The sequence below is a fragment of the Priapulus caudatus genome, unplaced genomic scaffold, assembly GCF_000485595.1.
Source record: "Priapulus caudatus unplaced genomic scaffold, Priapulus_caudatus-5.0.1 Scaffold2137, whole genome shotgun sequence".
Taxonomy (NCBI): domain Eukaryota; kingdom Metazoa; phylum Priapulida; class Priapulimorpha; order Priapulimorphida; family Priapulidae; genus Priapulus; species Priapulus caudatus.
This window is the reverse complement of record NW_014579198.1, coordinates 13422-20291: the sequence shown is the minus strand read 5'-3', so window position 1 is coordinate 20291 and position 6870 is coordinate 13422.

Below are 6870 nucleotides of genomic sequence, written 5' to 3'. Positions count from 1 at the left end.
TTTACTGTTATATTTTTCCGAAGTATACGTCAGGACTTGTATCACCGTGATGCGTCCCTCCGACGCCCGGCGGGATATCCACACCCCGTGTTTTCTAGCAAATCCTTTAAATCACCCAATCACATGTGTGTCTGTTTAATTTGTATTCATTTGCTCATCCAGGTAACGGGGCATGACTCGCATTGCTTAGTTTTTAAAATAACATGTTTCCCAATTCTGTTCCCCCTGTAGTCGCCCTGAGCGAAGAGAAATTGTTCTCGAAAGCTCGCGTCGCGGTAATAGAACCGTGTTGACACCGTTATTTCTATTTTTCAAATGTTATCTTACTTAATAAACTGGCCCTAATGTATATATAATCGGCGATTGGTGCTTTTGGTGCGGCCGTTAATTTGTCTGTCCTGTCATCTCGTCTCACCACCCTCACTGCGCGGTGCTGTGTCGCTTACAGTTCAAAGAATGCGTCTATATTCCTGACGCATTATTACTGCTGCCCCAGTCTCCATGTAAACAAATAAGACAGACTGGTGAATCAAGAAACTCGCTGGAGGAAATGCTTTATGATATTGTATTTTTTATCTGCCAAATCTATGGTTTCCTGTGCGGCTTTCTTGTAGTCGGCTATCGCAACGCGTGCCCATCTCCGGATATTGCGCAGGTTAACATGCATGCGCTTCGGGCAAGATTCATCGGCTGGTCATCGGGCATGCAGCCGCTATAAGAACGATCAGTGTGCGAACTTAAACGAAAGGCTTTAAAAGCAGAACATTTTAATTTTTTTTGACGTATTCATAACAAATCCTTCCGCGCAGCCCATATAGTTAAAAACTAGTGTTATTATTCACCTTAAATCTGTTACCGATTACGTTTTAGTTTGCGTGTTATTTAAATACTTTAACGCTAAACGTAACAATTTCTCAGTGAGAGCGTTTACGTGACTGCGCGGAGAAAGACGGAGAGGGGTAGAGATCATGCCTCAGCAGTCAACCCGCAGACTCGTTGTTCTACACTGATTTTTGCCCACACAAAGTGCTTCTAGAAGTCGAGCAACGGTGAGAAAATGAATGTAAATGTAGGCCCATTCGTCTACCTAATCGCCTCGCGGTTATTACGAATAAATAACAACGTACACTGCTATCATTATAACCTTTGGTGCTGTCTCTATAAGCTTGACGTAATCTTAGTAAAGAAATGCGTGTTGTAATGTCGATTAAATGTGTGTCCGTAAGAGGTGGTTTTCGTGGTGCGCACAGCGCAGAGACCCTGCCCCTATCTCGGAGCCTGTTATTCTCACGACTATTGTTGTGGATACCAAATTAGCGGCCTGGAGCGCGATCGACACCATGCCGATGTTTTTTTTTTTATCCGTCATACATGGACCGTGTCCCTTCTTCCATCTTCGGCAGTATTGGGGGTGTTGCCTATCCCCTTACTCCGGCATCAGCGCCGATTAATTTCTTCCTTACCGTTTGACCGCGTCACGCGCGTGCGCTTATGCCGTACTTCGGGATATGCATCATTGTGTTTACTGCGTTAGGGTTAGGGTTTAATGCCCTATGGTTAGGGGTTATTGTGGTTAGGGTTAGGGTTTAGTGGCTTAGGGGGTTAGGTTAGGGTTAGGGTTAAGCGGTTTAGCGGGTTAGGGTTAGCCGGTTCTTAGCCTCATCTAAACTTCGTCAAATCCATGAATTTAATTTCCAAGGCCTGGTTTATTCGAAATCGTTTTTGCGCCACCGCCGCCATCTTTGTCTCTGTTAAGTATGAAAGCTGCTATCACTACTAGTCCACAAGATTACGGTCTTTTGCTAGCGATACGAAGGCTCTGTGTAAACACATATTTTCAATTATTTGTTACAGTAGTCGCAGTACATAGTGTTTAGGGGGACTGTTGAGCTGTAGACGCAAGCTTCCCAATACGCTCCCTCGAGCGCTTGACGCGTCAAACCGGCTACTTGGAAAATAAATAATCTCGACCCCCGGGCGTGGAGGGAGGTCACGCTGATAACGGTTGGACGATGACGTTCAAAACGGTAACCCTCACTCCAACACCGCCACCACTTAATCCTCACACTTTAAATATGTACCTGTGTCGCCGCCCGCTTATATTATAGGCCAGGTTATTCACAAAATATATTCTATGGTGTGGGACTCTCAGAATAATCATGATCTTGTTGACAAAATCCTAACCCTAACCCTAACCCTAACCCTAACCCCTAACACTGATTCACTAACCTTAAAGTTAAAAATTAAAAATTAAAAATTAATAATTAAAAATTAACGCCGATAACCCTAACCCAGTAACCCTAACCCTGCCCTACCCTAATCCTAACACTATCCCTAACACTATGTGCCACGTTGCGGTCACCTCCCTCCACGCCGGGGACGGAGTAGCGAATTATCGCCCAGTATGTCACGCCAATACACCAATATGTGTGTTCCTTGCGGTTGACACGGCCTGGCGGTACGTTCTTCTCCTATCCAGCCACTCTGTCTTCCTGCCGCCTCTTAAGTGCGCTTTAAGGCTTCGCGCGCCACGTTTTCCTCTCCCAATACACGAGATGGTGATCCTGCATGTTACTTCTAATTACGTACTCTGTTCCCTGCACACGATTTACGCTGCTTGCGTGCGTTATCACATTACCATACATGTGTAGATTACCTGGACGAAGATCGCGACCATTCATTCTCTCGGCAGGTGCACCACAACATCGCCGTCTTGGTTCGGCGAAACATCAACTGTCCGCTGTGGCCTCGGCCCGCTCGTGTCAGGCCCCCTCACTCCGCCGCCCCTACACGCCCCCTCCCACTCCGCCGCCGCGGCCAGCGTCCGCGCCATCAGCGAATCACTCAGAAGCATCCAGAGTAATCAGGTTAACGGCCTCTCGCTTAACATTCTGTCGTCATCTACGCGCCCCCGCTTCGCTTACCGTGCCCGAATTTTCGCAGCCACGTATCATTCCATAACGCGATCCGCGGCCGTTATCAGAGCTATTCCACTAGCAGCGTCATCGGTTCGTAGAACCGACGGCCGTCCTCCATTAAGACAGACTATCTCAAAAAGCTTAACCAGAAGAATGGCCCATCGATAATTGCGGAGGATTTCGTTCACCTTTAGCTGTAAGTGATCCCTTAAGGAAGTCTACGTTTGGTAGGAGCTAGCCACTTAGGCGAGAATCTCTGTCAACGCCGATATTGAATGGCTCGAACCGGTGAGTTGTCCTGTTGTTATATAGGTTTGTGCTCGATCTACAGGTAATAAGTTTAAGCCGTTGACATACTTGACCTACTAATGCCAACAAGAACCCAATATGCATTGATCGTTTGCTCTTAGCCCTACCGTTCATTTCGTAAACGTGACCTCTTTATCTAGATGTGACAGCGACTAAGCTTGTGCTAGCCACCTCCTTACATGCTTGCATATGAACGCGCCCTCACTTGCACTGCCTCGCCACCACCGACTACTAAACCACCGCGTGTATTTTAGGGTAGAGTTGTTGTTGTTGTTGTTCGTTGTGTGACTTGTTTGTTGTTATGATCTGCCTCATTTCTGGGTGTTTAAGACCGTGATTGCGTTCTGGTGTCTCAGGTCTGCTGCCATACCAAATCCTCAAATCGTCACTTTACAGAGATGGCCACGAACTGCCCACCGACCCTACTGAATCGAGGTCAATAGATCGTTTGCCCTACGTTCCTTCAGGCAGGAGAGTAAGTCGGTTCTGCCATTTTTTTGACGAGCATGTTAATGTGTCTTATTTGATTTAGCATCAACATATGGGCTTATTTAGATTTCAGTGGCGGCTGACCCGGGCGTTGCCTGGGTTCGTTTTCTATGCATTAAAGCGGTACTTTCTCGTCATTTCAGCGTACATAACTGCTTGTGTCTCATATAAAACTTGGAGACAATGACGCCGAGCGCGTATAGAACAATTTGATGCGCCGTTGTGTGGTTATTTCACTCGTGTTGTTTAATTCGCGGCGATAAGCTAATTTTTTCTAGCCAAAGGCGTGCGTATAGAATCGAACATCTGTGTCTTGGCATTCTTATTAAGATTGACACTATTAACTTGAATTATCGTGCATGAGAATTTCGAGTGCCTATAACACGCATGCCCATGGCAATAATGGGACGGCCTGTTTACTCCCGATGATCTGACTTACTTTTTGACCTTATTTAGTTTAGAACGGGAATGCCCGACAGACCTAGCCGACTTGGCAGAAAAGAGTGTCAAACCGTGGTAGAGAATGTTCCGTGGCAACTCTAGAGAAAGATAGCGCTTGGAGGAGCGAGGTAACGCGCGATGCGCTACAGTAAAACCGAAGGGCTTGAAGTGGTACGAACCTATAATAAACACGTTATCAGCGAGATTTAATTCTATATTATTGTATTAAATGAAACCGGGCATCCTCTTCAAACATATCATGTCTTCTGCATGTCGTGCTTCACTTGCACTCGTCCCCAGGAAAGTGGCATTAAAACTAGTCAGGTATGAATTAGAAGTAGCTTAGACAAATATTAAGAGTGCTATCAATAAAACCTGCCCATAGCCTTTTTTGTTAGCCGTTATTAAATTTTTACTTCTTTGTCCGAATTCCACGCCGCCCACTATTTTATTTCCTTTTAAAGTTAAATTTTCTTTCTTATTCAGTATAGAGATCCTGCGCAGCGCAAGGCGAGTAACCGGTTACACACGGTAATCTACTCCTCATGTTCCAGCAACATTGCAGCATGTGTGCGGCGCTGTAAAATGTCCTCATATAAGTCAGTACCCTTTCTTGTGCGCCATCCAAGACCGAGCCGTGACCTGGTAATTTGTCGGACGTTCCCAGTCCTCTATTATTCCGGATGTAGCGTTTCAGGCTTGTTGTATGATTAGATAAAGCCAGCCTCGCGATGAATCGTCTGAACCGCACGATCCTCGCGAAAATCACATCTCAACATGAACCCTTATAGAGATGAATAGAATTATGCAATGTTTAATGATAGTACAACGGCAAACGTCGATATTGACGATCGCTGAGGCAAGATAGGACACGTGAGCAGTTCAATGATAGAGATGTAATCTCGAAAGCTTGTCAATTAAACTTTAAACACCCTTATTCTATACCTTGACTTTGTTTATATATATATATCAGGAGATATATATACTTACACTAGTAAGTATTGTATTAGCGTGCGAGAGTACGTGTATCTATATCATGCGTTTATAAACATTATTATTGCTTCAATTACCGTGGTTTTGCGTATTTAATGTCTGTTCGAACGCATCAAAAACGCTTAAAACTGGCCCTATGTATATATAATCGGCACGTGGGCGCGTCATTGTTCCTCAATTCTCCACCGCCGCTCACGCGTGTGAGCGCTACAGTCAAAGAAGTGGCGTCATCACCCTAGCAACGATTATTACTGCTTGCCAGTGTAAACAAAAAAGACGTGAAATCAAGAAACTCGGAGAAAAATGTTTAGACATTTATTTTTATCTGCCAAACTAATCGCAACGGCCGGATATTGCGCAGGTTACATGCATGCGCTTCGCAAACATCGGTCATCGGGCATACAGCCGCAAACATCAGGTGCGAACTTAAACGAAGGTATATATTCAAGTTTATTTATATTTGAAGATTAAATATGCAAGCTTTTATTTTTAAATTATAAACCCTTAGCAGCTATAGTAAAACTAGTGTACAATTCACTTGAATCTGTTACCCGATTACGTTTTAGTTTCGTGTTATTTAAATATTAACGTAAAGTTAACAATTTCTCAGTGAGAGCGTTACGTGACTGCGGCGGAGACAGACGGAGAGGGTGAGAGTCATGCTCAGGTCACCCGCAGACTCGTCTGCATGATTACTAACAAAGTGACTCTGGAGTTCAGGTGAGAAAATGAACAGTAAATGCGGCCCATCGTTCTCCCTAATCCGCAAGCGTTTATTACAAATAAAATAAAACGTACAATCATCATAACCTTTGGTGCATCTACTATAAGCTTGACGTAATCTAGTAAAGAAATGCGTGTGTAATGTCATTAAATGTGTGTGTGTGTGCGCATGCGCAGAGATCTGCTGCCGGAGCTGTATCACGACATGATACTCTTAGCGGCCTGGAGCGGATCGACGCCATGCGGATGTCCGTCATGGACGAGTCCCAAGCAGCACTTGCCACCTGGCAGTATTGCCGCCAAGACACCAAATGTGTGTTCCTTGCTTCTGACACGCTGGTACGTTCCTCTCTTTCAACCTCTGTCTTTCCTGCCGTTCCTAACGCGCGCTTTTAAGGCTTGGCGCGCACGTTTTCCTCTCCCATACACGAGATGTGATCCTGCATGTCACTTCAAATTACGTCCTCTTTCCCTGCACACGATTTACGCTATTGCGTGTTTCACATAATAATGTGTGGATTACCTGGATGAAGATGTGCCCATTCATTCTCTTGCAGGTGCACCACAACATCGGCTATCTGTTCGGCGAACCTCAACTCTCCGCTGTGGCCTACCATCCCCAAGGATTTGTTCGAACTTTAGCTGTAATGACTAAAATTACGTGAGAGAGCCATAGCGAAATCTGAACGCAAGCTGCGAACCGCGTAATTCTGTAGTGTCTCGTCTACAGGTAATAAAGTTACTTGACAATATTGACTACATAAATTGCCAACAAGAACCAATATGCTTGATGTTTGCTTTAGCCTACCGTCATTTCGTAAAGTGACTCTTTATCTAGATGAAGGACTAAGTTGTGCTAGCCACCTTTACATGCTGCATGAACGCGCTCACTGCACTGCTCGCACACACTACTAACACCGCGTGTATTTAGGTAGGCATTGTTGTTGTTGTTGTTGTTGTTGTTGTTGTTGTTGTTGTTGTTGTTGTTGTTGTTGTT